Source organism: Ursus americanus, chromosome 12 (genome assembly GCF_024610735.1).
Source record: "Ursus americanus isolate L20-20 chromosome 12, mUrsAme1.1.p, whole genome shotgun sequence".
In the NCBI taxonomy this organism is placed as follows: Eukaryota; Metazoa; Chordata; class Mammalia; order Carnivora; family Ursidae; genus Ursus; species Ursus americanus.
The window spans coordinates 5,040,174-5,064,291 of record NC_142138.1 but is presented as its reverse complement, the minus strand read 5'-3'; the positions used below and the strand labels follow the sequence as shown (position 1 = coordinate 5,064,291).

At 55.2% G+C, this 24,118-nt stretch overlaps 1 long non-coding RNA gene across 1 annotated transcript in view; it reads right to left on the bottom strand.

Annotated features, from left to right (window-relative positions):
- Nucleotides 1-3,416: 3,416 nt before the first annotated feature.
- LOC123793737 (uncharacterized) overlaps nucleotides 3,417-24,118 on the bottom strand; it is a 32,124-nt gene continuing 11,422 nt past the window's right edge. The window contains exons 3-4 of the long non-coding RNA XR_006780060.2: nucleotides 12,078-12,164; nucleotides 3,417-5,242 (exon numbers count right to left, since the gene is read on the bottom strand). This is a non-coding gene — a long non-coding RNA (uncharacterized LOC123793737). The remainder of the gene's footprint in view (nucleotides 5,243-12,077; nucleotides 12,165-24,118) is intronic.

The window sequence follows — 24,118 nt, the reverse complement described above, 5'->3', positions numbered from 1 at the left end:
TCCCAGTCCCAGAGGTCTGGAGGTGGTGGCTGGGTGGCCAGTATACCTCGAGCCTCATGGTACACACTGGGCCTCCACAGACTGGAATTCCCAGGCCCCTGGAGAATCCCACATAGCCTTGCAGGGACACGCAGGGCTCCACGGAAGGACAGGCGGTGGGGATCATCCCTGTCACATTCCCACCCCAGTGTACTTCTGCAGACACTGCTGCACAGTGTTGGCCGCCTGGTTGATTGTGGATTCTTATGGGGCTGGGGTGGGGGCGGTGGTGAGCAAAACCCCTGGCCCAGAGCTGGGACAGAAAGTCGGAGAGGAAAATGGGGGAGGAGGGGTGGGGGAAGGTGTCCTTTAGGGAGGCCTGGAGCTTGGCAAGCCGCAATGTGGGTGGGTTTTACTGATTTAACAAAATGATTCCAAAGGTGCCACCGTCTAGACAGGAGCTAAGAAGTAGAAATGATTCAGGGCCTCCCTCCCTGGCCTGCTCCTGGAACCTCCCACCCTCCCCGCCCCGGGGCTGTGGCTGACACCTTCAAAGGGCTTAAAAGGAAGGCGTCCCCAGACTGGCTGGGGACCCGCCCCCAATAGACTTTCCTGGGCTGCTGGGGCTGGGAGTGGAGGAAGCGGTGCATTTCGGGATGCGGCTGTGTGTTTGGTGCATTCGTTATCCTGTGAGTTCTGTGCATAGGAGTAGTTACATGTATAGACTCCGGTATCTGTGCACGACGTATGTGTGCACAGGTTTAAATACGTAATGTGTAAGCGCAGACTGCGCCTATGTGGATTGTGTGGGAGCGTGCTGGGGACATGTTTTTAAATTGGACCAAGGTAGTGGCTGGCGAGAGATGGATTAACTTGGGAACTTGGGAAACCCGGGTGCTCACAGGCCTGGAAACTCTGAGACCACCGGGTCCCAGCCATGTGGGCATCTGGGAAGTGAGGGTCCGAGGTTCCCTAAAGTCCCATCTCTGGGCTCAGTTTAGAGCAGCAATGCCAAACCAACCCCCTAGGCCCCCGCCACACACACATACACACATTCTGAAAGAGAACTCGTAGCCTCCTTGGCCACTCACAGCGAGAGAGGGAAGGGGGCAGACGCCCGGGTGAGGCCACTCGGTAGGCGCCCACAGACCCTCGAACTGCCCGAACACCGGCTGCGATGGACGAGGCTCGCCGGGTAGACTTGTGACCGTGCCCCTCCACGCTCCTTCCCGGAACCCCCCTCTCCCCTGCGTCCCGAAGAGACGGGAGTCGGGGGTCTGAGCCGGGGTTCCACGTGGGGGGCGCCCGGCCCACTCCCCAGTGCCCCCCCCCCACGGCTGGCGCTCCCCGGGGCAGTGGATAGGTGGTGGGCGGCTTAGAGTTAATTCGAGAGTTAATGGCTGCGGCCCGGCCCCCCGCGGCCCCCTCCGCCCCCCACGCCCCCGCCCCCGCCCCCGCCGCCACCCCCACCCCCGGGCAGGGCCGCGGGCCGCCCGCATCTGCGCGGTCCGCGGCGATTCATCATCTTGATCCATGGCGCGCGCTGACGGCGGCCCCGGCCGCGCTGACAAGACTAACAAAGCAATTTGCCACGAGCCATCTCCTGGACAGGTTATTAGCGCGGCCGCCGCTTAAAGAGCCCTCCCCCCAGCTCCAGCCCCTGCGCGGGGCAGCTACCTGCTCTGTCCCCTCCCTCCGATGGCCTATTGCCCCTCACCGCGCAAAGATACCCCGGCTATTCCTGGCCCTCTCGGGCCACCCCAAAGTAACCCCCGCACACACACATACACACTCACCCTGCTAGTTGCTCTGCGTTCCTGCCTCCCCTAGCTGGGGTCCATACCTGTTCCGCTGCCTTCCTACAACCGGCTCCGGCCCCCAGCCGCTCCCGGATCCCCAGGTGCTTCTCACCCTATCTCAGCCTTGTTCCCAATACTACCTGAATTACCCCTCACCTTCTGACTCCCAGAGGGTCCCCCACTTCTCTCCACCCCCCTCACCTCCTCTCCCTACCCCCTTGCCATCAGGGATTGGAAAACCCTATTAATTACCAGCTTTGGGGAGAGAGGGATCGTCCATTGTGCTTTTGAATTTCCTCCTGACCACTTTGCCCCCCCCCCCTGCTCCGTAACCTTACTGTGGAGGTTGGTGTGTGGCCCAAGGCAGCTGGTTAGCTGTGAAGGTGGGAGGCCACTGCCTTCTCCAAGGGTCCCTTGATGAGGGAGCTTGATGGTGAGTTACGTGGACTTTCTCTGAGGGGAGGCCATGAATGCCAGGGGGAAATGTTGGTCCCTATCCAGACAGAGGCTCAGAGAAATTCAGAATCACACAGCAGGTCAGTGCAGGCCAGGGACTGCAACCCGGTGTGAGGCCTCCTAGACATCGGCTTCATCCCTGGCTGCACCCCGTCTGGAAGGAAAGGAGGCCAAGAGATCAGGGTGCCCTCCTTAAAGCAACTCCTCTCCCACCTGCAGTGAGGGGTGGGGAGCGCTCTGAAGGAAAGTAGGTGTGTTTGGCCAGATTTATCTGTATATGATAGATAACGAGAGAGAAGAGCTGGCTGCCCATTCAGATCTCCAAAAGCAAAGTGACCGTTCGGTTATTTCCAACAGAATTCCTCCTTTAGAAAATTCTCTGATAGAGTGGATGTGGTCCCTTAGATGTATGGCAGATCCATGTGAAGGGACTGCATGTGTATGAGGTGAGCTCCTGGGCCTGTGGGTCTGGATGCGTGGATAAAGCCAAGGGGTGTGTACTTGCACAGATGGGGGTGGTCAAGTGTGTCCCTCTGGATATCTGTATGCATGGGGAGCTAAGTGTGTCTTTTTCAGTGTATACAGAGGCCTGGGAGGGGCCAGCACATGGCCTCGGTTGAACATGTCTGTGCACACCGAGGGTAACTGGCTTCAAAACCAGGAAGGAGCCCCCACCCCATTGTTCACACTTCTCCTACATCGTCAGCATTCCCAAATTGTCAGCCTCTGTAGCAGTGATGCGGAGATGGAGGGAGAGAGGAGGCCCTGCTCTGAGAGCCTGGGGGAGCTCCTGAGGATCCGCATATAGGAGGGGGCACTCTCTCCGAAAGACAGCAGGGCTTGAACCTCTACCATGACCCAGGCTGGTGCTGAGTGCCCAGGTGGGGGCAGGGGAATGGGCCATGCGCCAGGAACCTGACTTTTTTTCTTTTCCTGTAGCCAACCAGGCCATGGCCATGTCTTCACCCGCAGGGAGACCCAGCTCTGTCGCTGCCTGCGCCACCACTGCGTCCCTGACGTGAAATATGGGGGGCGCAGGCCGCGCTGGGGAGATTTGTCATCTGTGCTCAGCGGGTGACTCTATCTGCAGACTATTAGAGTATAAAATATATTTTACAAGAGTTTTAGCTACAGGTGACTTGCTCTTTATTACTAGATGTGGGCAAAATCAATACTTCTGTAACTAAAAGATCATTTATTTTGCTTTTTGAAACATTTTTCAACAGGGGCACTGGCTAAGCTTGCAAAGCTATGATTAAGAGTTATGGCGGCTCCTGTTTCCCTTAACCCTTTAAGGACCGCAGTCCAGGCTCTTCTAGCGCTGGTACCTGGCCATGGAAAGCCAGACACACAGGCACACATCTCAGTTGCAGCAAACACAGACACACTGACTGAAGTGCACAGGCCCCCATCAAGCCATCGTGCAGACACCCAGATTCTCATCTCTGTGTACATACACTCTCCCAGGTACACACAAAAATATAACAGCGTATACATTCCTTCCCGCCCAGAAACCCACAAATCAAATGCACATGTGCAAAAATGCGTGCTACAGTAAAAGCCACCAGCACATATGCCTACATACAAATACTTCCCCCCTCACTTCTTACACTCACACGTACTCACCATGACCCTGAGACGTGCACAATCGCATTGTGCGGACTGTGACTCTGGGTCAGTGACCAGCCAAGAATGGGGAGACTCTGAAAGGAGTTGGAAGGTGCTGAAGGGTGGGGGGGGGGTCTCATGAGTGCAATGGCCACTACTGGGCAAGGAATGGAGAGAGGCCAGGAGTGTCAGAGCCCAAAGACTGGATCTGTGGAACCTGGGTCCTACTCCAGTCAGCCCAGCTCTCCTCAGGCCCTCATCCCCAAGACTTCTCTGTACCTCAGCTGTCAACTAAAGCAGGGGGTGGGTTTTCTGGAAGCCGCTGTATAGGAGAGCTGTAAAGTCACATAATTCTGTCAGAACTGCTCATTGGTGACCACCCGTGGCCTGGGTGGGTTCAGAATGATTAAGTGGCCACATGCCATTTCCAGAATGGCATCACCTAACCATCCTGTGGCCATTACCTGATTCAGCAAATCAGCATTAGCCACTTGTTACTTATCTCAGGGTTGGGGAGAGACATGGAGGAGACAGTGGCTTAACCCATCCATAGGGAAGCTCTCATGGAGAGATTCCAGACCCTGAGATTGGCCAAGTGTATCGGTTATCCATTGTTGCGTAACAGATGACTCCTAAACTTCAGTGGCTTAAAACAAACATTGACAGGCACAACCTCAGGAATGTGTGGCAGGTTCGGTTCCGGACCACCACAATGAACACTATCTCAATAAAGCCAATCAAATGAATTTTTTTCCTGGTGCCTATTAAAGTTATGTTTATACTATACTGTAGTCTATTAAGTGAGTGATCACATTGTCTAAAAACAATGTACGTATCCTCATCAAAAATACTTTACTGCTAAAAAGTGCTAACCATCATCTGAGTTTTCAGCAGGTCATACTCACTGATCACAGATCACCCTAACAAATAAAATAATAACAAAAAGATTTGGAATCTTGCGAGAATTACCAAAATGTGCCACAGACATGAAGTGAGCAAATGCTGTTGGAAAAAAATGGCATCGATAGACTTGCTCAATGCAGGGTTGCCATAAACGTCAATTTGTAAAAAAACAAAAAACAAAACCCCCACAGTATCTGTGAAGTGCAATAAAGCAAAGCTCAATAAACTGAGGTATGCCTGTGTTCTAGCACTGTCTCCGAGGGGCAGAAATCCAGGAGCAGCTTAGCTGGGTCCTTCTGACCTGGGGGTCTCTTAGGGATTGCAGTTATATTGGTTAGGGCTTCATCCTCTGAAGTCTTGACTGGGGTGGGGGGGTCCACTTCCGGGAGCGCTTATTCACATGGCTGGCAGCCGGTGCTGGCTGTGAGCGGGGTGCTCAGTTCTCCTCCAGGCAGCGTCTTCTTCAGCGCAGTGGCTGGGACTTCTTTATGTGGTGGCTGGGATGAGAGAGAGAGAGGAGAAAGGTCAAAAACAGAGGCTGTAGGGGTGCCTGGGTAGCGCAGTCGTTAGGTGTCTGCCTTCGGCTCAGGGCGTGATCCCGGCGTTGCGGGATTGAGTCCCACATCGGGCTCCTCCTCAGCTGGGAGCCTGCTTCTCCCTCTCCCCTGCTGTGTTCCCTCTTTTGCTGGCTGTCTCTCTGTCACATAAATAAATAAAATCTTAAAAAAAAAATAGAGGCTGTAGTCTTTTAAACCTAACCTCAAAAGTGACATCCCATCACCTCTGCTATGTTCTAGTCCTGGTAAGCAAGTCACTAAGTCCCATCCACACTCAAAGAGAGGACAATTAAACTCCACCACTCAAAGGAAGAAGTATCAAAGAATTTCTGGTCATAGTTTTTAAACTACCACAACTAGGCGAGAGACACTTCCACTCTACCCAGCATCTGCAGAATGGCAAGCATCTCTTGATGGCTCCAGACCCCAGAAAAACCACGGAGCATCCTGAAATGGGGAAGGCGTGGCCAGGCGATGGTGGAGACACAGGTAACCCCTACTCAGGACCACAGTATAACAGAATAATTGCACAGTAATTCCATGCATTGACCATAGAGCCAGCATGCCTGGGTTCAAATCCAGGCTCTGCCACCACTGACTAGCTGTGTGACCTTGGGCAAGTCACTCAACCTCTGTGCCTCGGTTTTCTTATTTGTAAAATGAGGGACATAATAGTACTTACCTCCTAGGGTTGTTCTAAGGGTTAAATGAGTTAATGTTTACCACGGTACCTGGTATGTTATAAATGCCACATGAGGGGTGCTTGGGTGGCTTGGTCAGTTAAGCGTCTACCTTCCACTCAGGGCATGATCCCAGTGGGACATAATCCCACCCACATCGGGCTCCTTGCTCAGCAGGGAGCCTGCTTCTCCCTCTCCTGCTCCCCCTGCTTGTGTGCTCCCTAGCTCTCTCTCTCTCTGTGAAATAAATAAATAAAATGGTTTTTTTTTTTTTTAATGCCACATGAGTTGCAGCTAATACTATCAGTTCCTAACTGTCATTGGCGGATCCCTCCCTGTGGACACTTTCTCACAAGGAATTTACTGAGCACCTTTGATGTTCCTCAAGCTAAGCCCATCTACCCCCCCCCACCGTGACGCTGGGCCCCTTCCTGTCCCTGTGCCCGCAGGGCCAGCCTGGTGGAGGGCTAAGCAGACAGGCTGGGCTCCGTGAGCTCCATTTGACCCCGCCAGCCCAGCACTGCCTTTTGCGGCCTCTCTGGGAATGTTGTGCAATATGTCGGCCACAAACATTTTATGAGCAAGAAGACAGGAAGAAATTTTCCTCTATCGACCCACCGGACCACAGTCAGGCCTGCTCCCTCCCCCTCCTCTTCATAGGTCTCCTTGGTGATGAGGGGGACAAGGTAAGACTGCCCTCACAGCAGAGCCCTGAGGAGAGCAGCCCAGTCCCAGGGCCCCTTCCCTCAACCTCCCCAGGGCCAGACTGAAACAAGTAGAGCCTCCAGCCGCCCCTGGCAAAGAGTGGTAGGTGGACCCGGGTCCCAGAGACACCTCAGCCCCTGGGGCAGGCGTCCTCTCCAAGCGGACCTGCTCTAGGAGGCCCAAGACGCTTCACCCAAACAAGAAAGGAGGAAAGTAAAGTTTTGGGAGGCAGCCGTGTGTAAAGCTACAGCCTTTCAATAGGAAGCGCTAACCTCTCCATTCTGAGACTATGTCTTTGCAACTTTGTTGACGTTCGAATATCCTTTCTTTTATGAAATGAAGCTGAGAGCTGTTGGTAGCTTTCCGTCAGCGCCCTTACATGGCAAAATTAATAGCTGGCAACTTTCTGCTGGACCCCACATTTAAAAAATATCACTCTGTTCTGTGCAAGAGGCACAAAACTGTCCCCACCTCCTCAAGAACACCTGCTGACCCCTAACCTGGGCTCAGACACCTCATTTCTGCCTCAGCTCTGCCAGCAACTTGGGAGTGACCCAGGACAAGCCCCTTCCTCTCCCAGCCCTGGCTGGTCTCCGCATCTGCTATATGGGCGGTTGGACAGATGTTCTTTCTCAGTCTATGATTCTCGACTCAATCTGACCTTTCACCTGGGTACCTCACCCCTCCCTGCACTCCACCCCTTCACCCCTAACCTGAGATGACCACAGGTGGATGCTGACATGTGGGCAGAGCAGGTCAGGCCTGGGGGGGGGGTCACCTCTAACTGGCCTGAATGCCCTTTTGCCAGGCTCCACTGGAGACAGTCTCTGAGCTGGGGGCAGAGATGGGAGGGGGGTCTTTGGCCTTTGGCTACGGGGACCCTCTGCGATGCACCAGGGAGGGAGAGAAGGATTTGTCTCAGGGTCTCAATCGAGGCTGAGTTCTTGGGACCCCCTCCCCTCCCTGCCCCCAAGGCTTGGCTGGAGCACAAGGGGCCCCTTTGTGGGGCCTAATCTCAAAGCACTGAGGCTTTAGCGACCTTCAGGGATGAAAGCGCCAGGAGCTGGCTGCCGGGAGGTGGTGTGGGGGCAGCCCCACTAATCCCTGCGCTTTCACCAAACAAAGCTGCCAGGAGGGGCTGGCTCCCAGGAGATGATCCAGGGAACCAGTCCCTGGAGCCTAACCCGCTCTGACAGCCCGAAAAGGAGAGGCCTGCCACCGCCTCAGTGGCCCCATCTTGGCCACAGGGGATGAGGGAGGCCTGGCCTGGGACCTTCCGCACTTCCTCCTGTCCACCCATGGACTGTCCCTGTCTCTGTCTGTGGGGAGGTGTTCCTCTACTTCCTCTCTCTCCCAGCCCAGCTGCACTGGCCCCTAGTTCCTCAGCCCTGAACACCTTAACCTCTTTTCAGGCCCTGGTACCCTAGCTCTTTGCCTTTAGCCTCCAAGTCCCCCAATATCCCATTTCTCAGTATCCCAGGCCCAAATCCTTTAGCTCCCAATCCCCTGTCCCCTAATTCCTCATCCCCAGTACCGTCTCCCAGACTCCCAATCTCCACCTCTCCTCCCCCAACCCCTAACTCTCCAGCCTCACAGCCCTCTGGCTCTCATCCCCCTAGACCCCACCTCCTGCCTCCAGAGACCTGCCAACCCCTGCTCTCCCAGCCCTGCCCCCCTTGTCTGACCTGATGCCCCCACTGTTCCATGGGTGTGTCTGGCTCTCTCTGCCCCCTTCCGTTCCATATGACCGGTGCTCAGCTTGGCCATGGAGAAGACTGAGGAGGGAAAAGATTCTGCCCCAACCTTGACAAAACCCCGTGCCTCCCACCAGACACTCCCTCCAGCCTCGATCACCCTGGAATCCTGATGCTTCAGCCCAGGCTCACAGGTGAGCACAGCATCCTGGCCAGAGGAAAGGGCAGGGGCCCTGCTGGCAGAGGAAAGCCACCCAGAGGCCTGGCTTCCCAGGGCAGGGGGTGTCAGTAAGCTGGGCTCTCTGCTGCTCCGCCTCTCCCCTAGGCTGAGGAGACCCAGGACGCAGAAATCTCTACCAGATCTAGGGAGAGAGCCAGGTGCCAGGGGTCACCCGGGCCGGCAGAGGCCACTGAAGAGCCAGGATGACTTTGGGGCCTGCAGGGAGGGACTGGGCAGGGCAAGAGGGTTGAATTCCCAGGAGAGGGGTGGGGGCCTGGCCAGCCCGAAGCATTTTCCCACCACAGGCTCTGCCGCCTCCAGTCCACTAATCTGATTATGATATTTACCAACCTCCCATGGCCTGCTTAGGGCAGAGGGGGGTGTCACACCGAGGATCTCAGTTCCAGTTCCCAGCATAATGGGAGGCTCAGAAAGGTGTTTATGGGCCCTGAAATGCCTGTGCCAGACCAGCCCTTCTGCCCGCCAGGTCGCAGAGCTATCTAAAAGACCCCTCCCCAACAAGCTTAGCCTCTGTCAGAAGTCTCCTCTGCCACCCTCTGTCTCTATATGCCTGGGTCCTCTCCAAGCCATTTCTGGGTCCTTCATGCTGTCCCACCCAGAGCCATAAATATTATTGATGATATTATTCAAGTCTTGAGCCAGTGCCTTCCTTCCTGAGTTTATGTGAGCTTTTAGGTACTGAGGACAAAGAGGATGGTGGGGCAGGCCCCAAGAGGCTGCTCCTCGTACTGGAGTCAAGGTCACTCACACTTGCTTTGACTCCACACCCAGGTTCAGGCCCTTCTTGAAGAGGGGGGCGCCCTTGGTGGAGGTTTCACTGAGAAAAGAACCTAACGAACCTCACTCTCTCTCTCTCTCTCACACCTGTGCACAGACACGCACACATTCTTTATTAAAGTGTCACAGACACAACCACACTGTCACACAGGGAAGGTCCACCCATCCCAGCCCCTTCCTTGCTTCTGTACCACTGAGCACCAGACATGGCTGTTGGGGACATGGGGACATGGGGGGGGCTGGCATGGGCTTGTTCCCTCCCCCAGCTGATGTAGACGTGAGACTCTGGGCAGAGGGAGGGAGGACACTGCCTGTAGATGAGAGGGAAGCGCTCTTAAGGGGGCTGGAGCAGAGGTGCTGCCAGTCTCCCTGAGGGTTCAGGACAGTGGAGGTGGCCCTCCCCAGAGGAATGACAGCACCTCTTCCTCCCCCCACTCCCCAGAGGTCTAAGGCCCCAGCTTCATTCATCCTTGCAGAATTTCAAATAGAGAAGTTATTCTGAGCGACAGGCAAGAGTTTCTTTAAAAAGCTCACAAGGAGGGGCCCCTGGGTGGCTCAGTCCTTAAGCGTCTGCCTTTGGCTCAGGGCGTGATCCCAGAGTCCTGGGATCGAGCCCCGCATTGGGCTCCTCCACTGGGAGCCTGCTTCTTCCTCTCCCACTCCCCCTGCTTGTGTTCCCTCTCTCACTGGCTGTCTCTCTGTCAAATAAATAAATAAAATCTTTAAAAAAAAAAAAAAAAGAGCTAACAAGGGGCACCTGGGTGGCTCAGTCAGCTAAGCATCTGCCTTCGGCTCAGGTCATGATCCAAGGGTCCTGGGATCCAGCCCCACATCAGGCTCCCTGCTCAGCAGGAAGCCTGCTTCTCCCTTCCCTCTGCCTGTTGCTCCCCCTGCTTGGGCTCTCTCTCTCTCAAACGAATGAATAAAATCTTAAATAAATAAATAAATAAATAAATAAATAAATAAATAAATAGCTAACAATTCAAGGCCAACTTCAGACTAGGACAAAGCTGGCCCCCTCCCGAGGGTTCCCATCCACAGTGTACTCAACACTTACCCCTTTGGATTATTCTAGCTATGAGTGATTTCAGAGATGGGTTCCAAGAATAGAGAAAGGATTGGGCGCCCCCTGCTGTCTGACTTTCAGAACTGCGCCCTCTCCCCAGGGCGCCCCAGCCAGGACCCATCTGTAACCCACCCTGCCCCACCCCAATCACGCAAGACCTCTTCCTCTCACTTCCCATCTCCAGATGCCCTTGGTTGGATCAAAACACCTATCCTGCTTGGGCTCCCAATTTCCCATTGGCAGCCACCTGGAAAAGGGGATAGTCTGGCTAAGGTTGGAGCAGTTGTTAGGGAGATGGAGTTCCACAGGCTGAATCTTGGCTTTTTGCTCCCTAAGGGACTGAGGGAGACTAACAGGAAAATGGCTAAAAGAGGAGAAGTAAGACTGACCCAGAGACTGGCAGAGAGGGGCCAGGGGAGAGGAATCCAATCAGGGAGGAGAGAGGGGGCAGATCAGAGGGGCACAGGTGAGAAGAGATAATGAACAGGACAGGTGAGGTGGGCACAGGTGATGGGAAAAAGAGAGCGATGTACAGGTGGGGACACAGGTGAGCTGGGGAAGCACAAACAGGGCAGGAAAGAAGCAGAGTGGAAGGAGGCCACCAAGGGCTCATGAGCAGGAGTCAGGGCCCCCTGCCGCCTGCCATCTGCTGGGTCACATCCAACCCTGTGTGTCCAGCCAGCCCTGTGACTGATGGCCAGGCCCCTGCTGGGGCACTGAGGCCAGGCACTCATCAAAGGCAAACAGCTTGGATGTCTGTGGCCTCTGGACTATGGGGCATGGCAGGGGCAGTGGGCAGAACAGATTGAACTCAGTGCTGTGGTCAGAAGGCCTCACCTAGGGGGGGGTCTGTGGCTGTGAGCCAGGCCTTGGGTCCCTCTCCTTTCCCCTCCTCAGCATCTGATTGGCCGAGGGGTCCTTGTTCAGGCAGGGTCAGCCTCTCTCCTATTTCAAAGCCCAGACGGGAGCCCCTCCAGCTGGGCTAGAGTCAGGGTTGCTCAGGCTTCTAGCCTGCCAGCTACCTTCAGGGCAGAAAAGACCCCTTCGCGGTGTGCCCCACACAGACAGCTAGGCCCAAGAAACAGAGGGTGGAAGGGGTCTTAATTAGACCATCCTTTCAGATTGTCCAGTCCCAAATTCATGATTTCTGCCTCCCAAAGCATTTATCTGCCCAGCCCCCTGAGAAAAGCCAGCTTCATTACTTCCCTTTGTCAGCAAGGGAGGGAGGCTAGGTGAGCACCGTGTAACTCTCCCATGGTCACCCAGCAGACAAGCCGGGCTAGGACCTGGGTGTCCTGCCCTCGCCCAGGGCTCTGCCCACTATCTCCTCTGCCTCTCCAGGGCCCAGGAGCGGGTCTATCCACCTGCCTCCCAGCCTCTTAGAACCTTTCCACACACACAGTACACAAAGGCCCAAAGATCTATAGCCATGAGTTGGGGTGAGGACCCAGTAGGCAGACTTGATACAGATCTTCTGTCTCCATATCCCGTGAGGTTGTCTTGGTCATGGGGCGAGTGCTTCTAAGGGGGCCTCAGGGCCCTGGTACCAAGAAAGGCCAATCAGGGTCCCAAATGAGGGGGCACTAAAGCAATGATGCTGAGCTCACCATACCTGGGAGAGTTCAAGAAGAGGCTGAGAAGGGAGGCGGGATGGGATGCTTCTTGAGGCTCCTTCCAAACGTTGGGCCCTGGGACTCTCCTAGGTAGGAAAGGAAAAGGTCATCCAACTTCAGACCAACTCCTTGCCCCCTACTCCTCTCCTCCCCAGACACGTGGTCTAGGGAAGTGTCTGAGTGGCCTCATTTCTCCAACTTCCCTTTCCTCACCCCCAAGTTCCCAAGGGAGTTTGGTGTCCGGGCTTAAAGATGGCTCAGCCCAACCTCCCAGCAGCCTTCCTCCTCGCTCCCCCCAAGGCCTTTTGCTGTGCCTGGCTGAGTGGGGATGGGGACGCCAAGGGGCCAGGAAGAGGGCTCATCAGCAGTGCTGCTAATAGACCATCCTCAGCCACATCCTATTACTGCACAGCCCCTCCCCAGCCCCCCAGCCTGGCTGGCCTGCGCCTCTCCGCAGCCCCGGGGACCAGGCATCAGATTGGAGTCAAGATTCAGAGAGTGTCATTTGCCGCCGCTGATGGTGCTGATAATAGGGACGGGATGGCGGGCGGAGAGCAGCGGCACAGAGGCCGATTCTCTATTAAGGCTTCCCCCTCTCAGCGCAGCAGCAAGCAGGAGGCAGGCCAGAGCCCGCACTGGGCAGGGGAGGCAGGGAGAGTTCTATGATGGGCTGGGTGGCTTGCCTCTGCCATTAGTGTAGATCAGGTAGGGAGGCAGGGAGGTAGAGAGGACTGGGTAGTTATGGGGTCAGAGGATGCCAAATCCCAGAAGGACGGGGATGGAAACATGGAAAGCCCTCGAAACTCTGCCTGTTTCTATCCCATTTCACTGCCTGGGACCTAAAGCCTCCTGCTGCTGAGCGGAAGGGGAGGTCCTTGCTCTCCCACCTGCTTGTAGAACAGAACTTTACAGAGGGCCAGTCACCCTCACCCTCTGCCCAGAGCCTCCTGCTGGGAGCCACGAGACCTGCCCGCAGCTTGGCTGGTGGGTGTTCTTGTAAGAGCCTCACTGCCCCTGCCCCTCCTTCAGGACCTCCTGCCTTGCTGCCACTCCTCACATCTGTGGCCAGCGCCCTCCGTTACCATCCTCCACGGGCACCCAGTGCTCGCTCTTGCTGTCCCCAACTCTACCATGGTCTCCAGTCGGTAAGGGGTCAAGGGCATAGCTCTGGAGCTCCTCCAGTTTCTAGCTGTGTTACCTTTGATCACCTGTTTCCACCCTTCTGTGGCTACATTTTATCACCTTTAAAATGGGGATGGTATCAGCTACCTCATAGGGTTAAAAAGGATTCAACAAGTTACTACATACAAAGTGCTTGGGACAGTGCAGGGCACGTCGTTAGCACGCCACAAACTACGGTTGTTATTACCATCCCTGCTCCTACCGTGATCAATGCCACCGCCACCCTCTCTGTCTTTATCATCCACCACCCCCGCCCCCACCGCCTGCCTTAAGAGCAGTAGCGCCCTCACTTACGGAGTACTCACACCTGCCTGCACTGCTCTAAGTCTTTTACATGTTAACTCATTTAACCCCCGATGAGGGAGCACAATTATTATCCCTATTTTACAGATAAGGAAACATGCACAGAAGAGTTAAATAACTTGCCTAAGGTCACACAGCTAGCACATGTCAGAATGAGGAGTCAAAGCCAGGTCAAATTCTTAGCTTCTCTGCCAAGCCATCTCCTACCAGGGCTTACTTCCTTGCCTACAGTACTACCACTGACACCTTTCGGCCATTGCCTTCACTTGCCCATCACCTCCGCCATTATCAACACCCCCTCTGCCTCCCCCTCCATTAGCACCACCACCATCTCCACGGCTGCTCGGCTCGGTGATCATCATCCCCCTGCCAGTCTCAACCACCATCGGATCCTCAGCACCGTTACAGCCTACGCAGAACAGCCTTGCTCTGCCCCCCCGGGCCCTGTGCTCCGAGAGGTGGGAATGTTCCCTGAGATACAGATCCGTTACTATGGCCAGACCTGGAAAAGACAGACAGAGAAATTTAAATTGCTACACGGCTATTCAGGCGTCAGCTAGAATTTAAGGTCAGCTGGAGCCTGTAAGACGTGCTTTGCGAAGCTGACGTCTCAGTTTCCCCAGGAGAACCAGTATGGTTTAAACACCCTTTTAGCATTCTGAGAGCCTCTGAAGTGGAAAGACACCTTCCACCTCACAAATGGCTTGGCTGAGAACAGATTTGTCAACACAGACACAATCCCCACAATTGGCTATTTAGAAGTCTGTCTTTTCAACCTATTGAAAGCTTTGAGGGTGGAGACATAGCCTCATTCCTCTCCTTGTCCCATTTCTTCTCCAGTACATCTCCCACCTCCAACCCAACCCCAACACACAATGAAAAAATGGACAGAGGAGCCTAGCTGAGTCTGGAAGGGATGGATCTTGCTGTCCATGGTACTGAGACAGAGTCTTGCTCTTTAGGGATCCACGGGTTCCCTCTTGTCCTTTACAGGTAAGAGCTAGTCTTCAATGTTTCCAAGGCCCTCATAACCTGACACTCCCATCACTATCTGCAAAGCCCATTACCATTTTCAGAGCCTGTCCCTATTCACCAGGCCCATTACTGTTTGCAGAGGCTAGCACTGTTTGCAGAGCCTGAGATTGTATGCCAAACTCATCAGTGTTTACAGAGCCCATTACCATCCACAGCACACATCCTACCCCTGATTTCTGAGCCTATCACTGTTACAGATCCCATCATAATTTTCAGCACATCTTACTATTTTCAGAGCCTAAGACTTCACAAAGACCATCCTAATTTGCAGAGCCAAACTCTCGCCTAGAGACAGAGAAAGACAGAAGGAAAGAAAGGAAATGAACAAGGAGAAAATCTGTATTCATTCAACAAGACTCCTATGGGCCGATGCTTCTGTTGGGCTCTGTAAACAAAAAAATGACTTCCAGTTCTTGAGTCAGGCTCTGTCAAGTGCTTTAGTCATGATCTCATTTTATCTTCACCACAATCCAGAAAGATAGGCACTCTTCCTATCCCCACTTCTGAGGAGAATGTCCCTGGCTGGGAGACATCAAATAATTTACCCATTACCATAGAGCTTATTCATAGCAGGTCCAGAATTTGAACTGGGTTTTGTTTGTTTGTTTTTACTCCAAAAGCCATTTCTACCGCTTCTCATGCAGTAAAAATGGAGGAAAAGGGAAGCTGGAGCACACAGAGAGATTGGCTACCTGTCTGAATAGAGACAAAGCCCTGCCCTTGAAACAGTCTAAAGTGGGAGGCCAAGCCTTTGAAAGCTTTCAGAGTGTCTCTGCCCTGACTCAAACTGAGCACAAGTGCAAACTCTGAAGGACAAAGCTCCCCAGAGGGAGCACTGAGCATCCAGGACACCTGTCTCCCAGCCTCGGGACAAGCCAGCTTTCCCTCTCCATTCAGCTCTTGAGCGACAGTGACCTTCCAACCTGACCATGAAGACCTCTTAGAGCCACATAGAGGCTTATCCAGTGTGAAAGACAAGCGGGGAGACAGAGATAGAGAGACACAGACTGAGAAACACCAGGATTCAGAGACAGGGAATCAGAGACTAGGAGAGACGAGCAAGAGCCAGAGATAAAGCCGCAGACACAGATAGAGATACAGTTAGACAGAGACAGAGACGCGGATTCACAGGCCCCTGGAGAGACAGAGTCAGACATGGGGAGACATCAAGAGGTAGAAATAGAGACACACAGACCGAGAGCAGCAGAGGCAGGGGATAGGAGCTGGGAGGGCATGAGGTGGAAGAAGGCTCCGTGGCATCAGTTGGGAGGAACACCTGTTCAGGCCCAACTCAGAGGCTCCACTGCACCTGGCCAAGATGAGGGAGGCTCTTACTCTAGAGGCAAAAGAAGTCCTTCCCAGGATGCTCTGGATGCAGGCTGTTGAAGGATCTGCCAGATACAGTCCTGGGTGAGAATGTGTGCACAGCCCAAGCCCAGGGTTTAGGCTCACCTCTGTCCCCCTTGGGGGTGACTCAAGAGATTGCCACCTTGAACTCAAGTGGCTTCTGGGCCTGGAATTTGGTACACAGATGCTTTCCCTGAGCTTGACCTGGGGTGGTGCCTTGGTGGGTTGGGGGCTTTAGCCCTCTCCTTCATCACCAGCAATGCCAATCCACCCCAAATAGGCAGGCAGTCTTCATAAAACAGCATGCTTGCTATGCCAACCCGGCAGGCAGGGTCTCGAGCCCCCCTTTTCTCCAGTCAGCCACCCCAGCACCCCCTTATATGGAAATCCTCTGATTCCCTCTGCCAAGTCTTGCCCCCCAGGCTCAATAATTGGATGACTGTCTTGAAAAGGCCCCGCTGGTTTCCAGCTGTGTCAAAGGCACAAAGGAAACAGGAGATGCTTGGGGGCCTAGCACACAGTAGGTGCAATTAATTATGTAGGTGCTGTGGGCAGAGACCATTTCCCCTTCGCCAATCCCCACATCCACCCATGCCCAAACTAGAGAAGAGCGGGCTGGACTTTGCCTCTTCACCTGGTCAGAGAAAGGGAAGGGGGAAGGCAAGGAGGCCTCAGGTGGACCTGGAGTCTCATTCCAATCTGTACTCTACTCGCCCCTGCCCCTAGCCTCAGATGGGCCATGGGCTTCTCTCTCCGGGAAGGTAATGGCTTCTGGCCTGAAACAACTGAGCCACTGAGCCTCTTCAGATTGGCTTCTCCTCTCCCCATCCGCTCCTCAGACATGTACTTGGGCTGGAAGGGGGTAGTTCAGGCTCCCTTCCCCTCAGGGCAGGCTGCCCAGACTGGCTCCCATCCCCTCTGTGCTCTCCTAGGTAATAAGCCTGAGTGGGGGGGGGGGGGATTGCCTTGGATCCCCATGTCTCCCTTCCCCCCAGCCTCACTCCTGTTGGGGGGGGGTTGCGGGTGTCAAGATAGCATCGACTGTTGGGTTCCTTCTGCAGTCTGTGCTTCTGAACAAATAATAATAATAATAATAGTAACACAGTGCTCACAGCTTGGGCACCTACTATCTGCTAGGCCCTCTGCTACAAGCTTTACATTTTCTTTATATGGATCCTATGAGGAAGGGATTATTTTATCCCCATTTTAAAGTTGGGCCCTGAGGCCGACAAAGGTTAAGTACCTGACCCAAAGATACACATCCATTAAGGCATGCAGTAGGATTTGGACCAGGACAGGCTGGCTAAGGACCACTGAGGTGCCACTGAGTCCTCACTGAGCCCCCACCTGGAGGCCGCCTGGGTACGTGCAGTCAGAGAGGCTTTTTCCTATCCTCACTCCCTCTAGTCCTGCAGGCCTCCTCCTTTGCACTCCTGAGGCGGGGTTCCTGCCAAGGAGAGGAGGCCCCTCCCCACAGCCTGGTTGCTGATTATTTCTGATCAAGCCATCCCTATAGCCAAGGAATCAGATCTGCCCCATTGGTGGCCAGAGGAATCCTTCTCAAGCATGAAATTGGGGGGCGCCTGGGTGGCGCAGTCCTTAAGCGGCTGCCTTCGGCTCAGGGCGTAACCCCAGCGTTCTAGGATCGAGCCCCATATCAGGCTCCTCTGCTGGAAGCCTGCTTCTTCCTCTCCCACTCCCTCTGCCTGTGTTCCCTCTCTCACTGGCTGTCTCTCTCTGCCAAATAAATAAAGAAAATCTTTAAAAAAAAAAAAAAAGCATGAAACTGGGCCTGATTGTTGCACAGGGGGCTGGGCACCTCAATGGGGGTGAGGGGACAGGCCTACGGGCAAGTCCTGTCTAGTGGGTCAGAGATGGCCAGGAGAATTTCTTCTTGAGGGTTTGACTCCTCCAGCCTCTTCTCCAATGGATTCAGGACTGGGAAGCCTAGATCAGGGAAGGCCAGTGAGGGACTTGGGCCCAGACTGGGCCAGGGCTTGGCTATGGTTACACAGGGAGGGGAGTATCCCCCTACCATCCCCAGCAGCCTGAAATACCAGAGCACATCTTCATCCTACCATAGAACCCCTCTCCCCCAATGGAGCAGGATCCAGGGGTCAGTCTGGACTACCTCAAGGTGGATCCCAGATTCTGAGGAAAACTTTCTGCCCCCAGCCACACACACATATGCTCTTCCCAATGACAATGGTGTGTGTGATGGACACACAGCCACACATATGCATACAGCACAGGGGTGAGGGGCAGCAGCCAGCGCTCTGCTTGCTGAAGACTCATTAACCCTGACCCCCATTGACTGAGTCAGCCACAGGGTCCCACTATCACTGCTTAGGGCTTGGGGTGGGGTGCCCTCCATGCCATGGCAATGCCCCTCTGCCACCCAGGCAGTAGCTGTGGGAACCGAGAAGGCGACTCCATTTAGTGTTCACTGTGCATGCAAAGGATTGGCCTCTCCCAGAGGTTCAGTGCGTGCGTGTAAGTGTGTGTGTTAAAGTGTGTGCTGTGTGTCCATGGTCATTTTGTGTATGCAGGATGAGCACCTGTCTGTGGACAGTGTGTGTCTACAGTTATTATGTGTGGCTGTAATATCTGTGTGAGGTGTGAGGCTAGGGATACTACCAGCAACCACAAGCACACATTGTCCAAAAGCACACATATCACCACAGACATACACAAAGACTGTGGACATACACTGGGCATGAACTCATGTATGCTGCCTGGACACACTCAGCACACACACTGAACATTTTACAGATGAAAAGAAACTGAGGCTTTCCTGACATCCTGTCTTGAGTTGGCTTGTAGCTGGGTTCTGTGTCTTTTTCCCAGATGGGGAAGGGGAAGCTACCATCCTCTCTCCAGCCGTCTCCCTGACTGCATCTCGAGAAAGCAGTAGGCCCAGAGGGTAAGGAAGGTCTTGGACTCCCAAGCCTGCAGAGACAATCCCAGCACCTCCGCCCCTCACCAGCCAGAGGCATCAGGGGGAATCAGCCTATTTCCCAGCCCATACCTCATTCCCTCCCTCCTGCCTGCCCTGAGAGGTCTCCATTGCAAAAGCCCAAGAGTAAGCCAAGACTCCAGAGACACGGGCTAGCCTGGCAGATTCACACTCAAACACACACACGTGCATTCACGAACACTAGCACACACTCGTCTCTAGGGTCCTTCAGAGGGAAAAGGTGGGGGAGGTCTTGAGAGAGCGCAAGTGGGGGGCTCTGCACCTAGCCACATCTCCGAATGGGCCATCGTGTAGCTGAAGTCATAGTCCTGTGTCGTGGGGGTTTCTACTAGGACGGCAGGAAGCACCGCGTCTGACTGTAGGGTCGTGTGTCTGTGAGTGGCAGAGGGTCTGCCTGCGTCTGTGAGTGTGCCCAGGAGCCAGGGTTGCATGCCTGTGTGAGCACTGAGGGGCCTGGCTTCTGTGTGCCGCTGAGCCGGGGTGCGTATGTGAGCATGTGAGCATGCCTCCGTGTGCTCTCAACTGTTTTTGCCAGTTTGGAGGGTGATGGTGGGGCGCGTGTGTACTTAGGGCTATTGGAGGCGTGGGGTGTACCTCTGCGCGTGTGCGCGCGCGTGTGCCTGGAAAGGTGTGGCCGTGGCTGCGTCTCAGCAGGAGCACTCCCCACCTTGGCTCCTCTCCCCGGCCCAGCCGACCCGCCTCCTTCACCCAGCTGGGAGCGGTGCGGCCGCCAGCCCGGGGGAGTCCCGCCCCCTCCGCCCGAGTAAACTTTTCCCAAATCCCCGAGCCGCTTAGGGCGCAGCCGCCCCCGCGGCCTAATCCGCGCCCCCCGCGGATCTGCATAATCGGGTTAGCGGCCGCGCTCCCTCCCGCTCCCGCAGCCGCCGCCGCCGCGCGCGATTCTCTCGCTGTCACTTAGGGAGGCTCAGCGCGATTTGCGGCCTAATCCCCCGGGATCGCTCGGCCGCCGCTCCCCGAGGGGCCGCCAGATTGTTCCCTTCATAATTGATTGACTCTATTTGCCGGATTGGGACTTCAAAGCGCCGGCGGCGCGGGGGCGCCTGGGAAGGAGCGGGGCCCGCGGCGGGGCGGCGGGCTGGGCCGGGCGAGGGTCCTGCCCGGCGGGCGCCTTCCACCCCGCAGCCCTGCCCTCGGGCCCGGGAGGCCGGAGCACGAAATTCGCCAGCGACGGTGGCGACGACGGCGAAGCGGACGGCGCGGATCGGGTCGCGACCGCCGCTGCTGGCGAGAACCGGGCCGCGCACGGTGCCCGGCGCTTCTAGAGCCCGCGCTTTAATTCCCCCTCCCAACCCCAGAGACTGCAGAGTAGTACGATCCCCATTTCCCAGGTGAGCGAGCGGCTTCGGAGAGCGCTCTTCCTTCTCGGAACACCTTCTGTGGGCTGTTTTCGGTCCTGGGGAGCCAGCTGGAGCCAGACTGACCCCGTCTCTGCCTCCACACGGAACTTTATTCTAGTGAAGGGGACAGGTGGCCACACAAGAAACAAGTAAAGAAATATGTGAAGAGAAAACGAGGCAAAGTGCTGTGCGAGTGCCTGGGGCGGTAAACCAGCCTGAGTGCTCAGGGAAAGCTGCTTCTTAAGGAGGGGCTGGGTCACCTAAAACCTGAAGCCAAGCACCCTAGGGGCTGGGGGACCCGCGCTGGTGCAGAGGGGAAGGCCCCGGGCAAGGGAAAGCCCTTAGCAGGTAGTGAAGCCCAGGGGAACACTCAGGGCTGCTGGACTCCAGGCGCTAGAGGCTGAATCCCATTCCCTTTTCCACCTGCCCAGCCTAGACGAAGCACTGTCTTCAGCACGGGCTGAGCCCCTAGCAGAAAGGTCCAGAGCCCCTGGCACAGGCCCCTGTCCATCTCCACACAGCCCACTGCGGGCTCCTGGATTGGCCTATCAGTGCCTCCACATCCCGTTGATCAAAGACTGCCTTGGTGGGCAGCCCCGCACCCAGAGCCTTTTGGATTGGAGCCTGCTGCTTCCTCCACTCCTGAGGAGATGGGGGCAGGGCTGGGGGTGGAGCTGGAGGGGCCCCATACCCTGCCCAGCCACAGCCAAGCTCCCAGGAATCCCTAGCCCAGACTCGGGAATCCCCAGAAACGCTTAATTAATTCTTGATTACCCAGTGTCTCTGCAGCTGCCATTAGCCGCCTCCGAAGCCTGGGCCCAGTTAGGCCATGTAATTAAATTAGCGGACGGAGAGCACTTCCAGGCAGGAGCAAGGTATTCCTCCTGCTGAGCCTCCTAGAAGTTGGGGGGGGGGGGACGACGGCGAGGAGGAAGGCTCAGAAACACCAAGGGGGACATACAGGGTCACACAGTGGGGCTAGACCTGGGGCTCGAGTGGAACTCCTCGAAATTAGTTCTGGCCCCCCTCATCCCACCTCTCTGGAGGCCTCTACTCTGAGCACATATTTTAAACGTTAAGTGTCTTTAAAACGACAAGAGATTTGCTGCTGTCCTTAATTAAATTTATGCCAATTCACAGAGCTTTTGGAGAGATGGGTTTGGGACAGGGGAGGGGAGAACCCGATTTCCATGGGGTAGGAAGCAGGAGACAAGGGGTTTAAAGCACAGAGGCATCTACCACCTTCGGATTAAAGGGGTGGGGCAGAAGGACGTGAGAGCAGCAGGGTGATGGCAGGGGAGGGAGAAGAGGGAGACATTAGAAAACTGAGGCTCTGGCCACAGGAGCTCCCTTAGGGGACGGTGGGGCATCCCTTTCTTTTTTATAGGAGAGACCAGAGAAAGGAGCCTAAAAGAGAGCCCTGAGGGTAGAAATGGAAGCCATAAACCAGGGCAGAAGGGGCTAGGGAATTGGGGCCTGTACACAGACCTCGCTGGAGTCCCTCAGGCCGCATCCAAGGAGCCAGGCTTCCCTCCCTGCATCCTTCCCTCCCTCAATCCTGGGAGATGCTGGCTGACAGCCCTCCCTCCCCCCAAACCCAGCTCCTTGTCACTTCAGAAAATCAGAAATAAGCCTTAGTGATTAGAGGGAGACGTGAGTGAGATGGGGCTTAGAGGCCCAGGCTCAGGGAGGTGTTAAGAGGCGAGTGGGACTCAGAGTATTAGGGGGGCAGAGCTAATAGCTTCTCTGGATGCCCCTCCCCCCAGGACTGTAGTACTCAGGGGAGGAGGGGGAAGGAGAGGGGGAAGGCGAGGGATGGGAAGATGTAGGGAAGAGAGTGGAAAGATGGGGAAGAGAAGGAGGAGGCAGGGAAAGAGAGAAGCTGAAGGAGGGAGGGGGCAGGCAGTGGTGGGATGGAGAAGGAGGGAGTGAGACATGGAAGGAAAGGTGAAGAGAAGAAGTAGGTGAGGAAAGAGAAGTACAAATTAAACAAGATGTCACCGTCCCTATTAGGTTGAGGGGGAAAAAATACATGTTATAAAGCTAATACCCAGTGTTGATGAGAGTAGGGACGCGGACACTTGGGGTACACATCGGCACAAGCTTGGAGGGTCTGGCGGCAGAGGGCATTTTGGCAATAATTATCAAAATTTTAAATATGCATCCCCAGAGGCTGAGCAATTTCGCATCTGGGCATGTGTCCCACAGCCACACTGGCCGGTGTGCAGGGTGCTGTAAGGACAGGGATAGTTGCTGCCAGGATGCGGCGCACTGAGCAAGGACCGTGGTGCAGCCTTCCCGTGGAAGACTAGGTACCCAGGAAGAAGGAGCCAGCTGGCCGGGCACTAGCGTGGGAAGACGGGCTCCTATGCTGTTCAGCCGCTAGAGCAGGTCCTTAAACAAAAGGAATAGGAGGGTTCTGATTGGAAATGTTGTTTTTTTTTTTTAAAGCACGTAAAACTATGGGGGATGTGTGTGCGTAAATGTATACAATCGAATGTCTGGAAGGAAGGAGAACCCCCAATTACTGTCAGGGGGGATTTATGGGGTAGGGATAGGGGAGCATTGAGCTTTTCACTTTGCATTCTTCTGCATTATGTTTTTAGAATGAGTTTTTTTTTGGAACCATGTATTAGTTATGTACACTTAAGAATAATGATTTTCTAAGACGGGTGAGATAGGAAAGGTGGGCAGGATGAAGGAAGGAAAGAAGGTGGTCAGGGCCAGAGGGAGAGCGGTGGGAAGCAGGCTGGCCGGGCAGGAGTAGCGGTGCATGGTGGGGGGTGTTTGGCCTCCAGGAAGGAGGGTGCCTCCCGACCTGGCAGCGCCCCAAAGTGCCCAAACACATTCCTTACCCCTGTCCCCACCACAGAAAATCTGGCTGAGGCCTGAGTAATTGAAGGCTAATTGAGGTTTAGGCTTGTCAATGCTCCTGCGGATGTTTGCATGGAGGAGAGCCAGTCAATCCGGATAAATGACTCCCTGTGGGACTCCGGTGGGGGAAGAGACACTGAGGAGAAAGGGAGCAGGAAGCAGAGTTTTTCAGCTCACTCCAGAGGGGTGTGGGAGGGGTTACTGTGCCTGGGAAAGCTGAGGAGTCCTTGGACTTTGTGGAGTGGGGGAAGTGGAGGGAGAAGCTGGTCCAGGGAGGTTCAGGCCCTAGTCCGGGCAGGATTCTGACAAGCAGCAGGGAGGGAAGCCAGACTGGTGACCTCAGCCAGAAACCTACAAGCTGTAGCGCAGGGGTGCCTGGCTCCAAAGGGAGGGAGAGGGTAAGTCGAGCTACCTGTGATAGGCAAGGGGGAACCACCAGAGCTTCTGCCCACACCCAGGAGCAAATTATTTAGCTCACAAGGAGATGGGGTCCCTTTTAGAATTAGATCTTGGGCTGTGCTGAAGGGCACCCTATGACCCAGCATCTTGTACTTTCAGGCCTACCTCACAACCCTCCCTCCCACCGTCCCCATCACTGCGTCCTGCTCCAGAGCCTTCCAGCAAGGAGGCGGCTTGCCTGTTGGGCTGGAGGGTCTCTGAGGCTCCCCATTCTCTGACCAGTGGACATCCTGGGCTTCTGGCTGTTTGAGCCTTTTGGAGGCTCCAGAGGCTAGCATAACATGTGGGCAGCAGGGACGGGGCCAGAGGAACGGCAGCCTCTCTAGGTCTCACTGAAGAGACCAGCTGATGTCAGAGGAGCCCCCAGGAAGGGCAGTCAGGCCCAGGCAGCCAAGGGAGAGAGAGGGAGGCTCTTAGAGAACATGGAGGGGTTTTGTTTTGCAAAGTTACTGCTTGGTGGCGGGGGCGGGGGTGGGGGGCACTCTGTGTGCTACTTGGGAGCTGG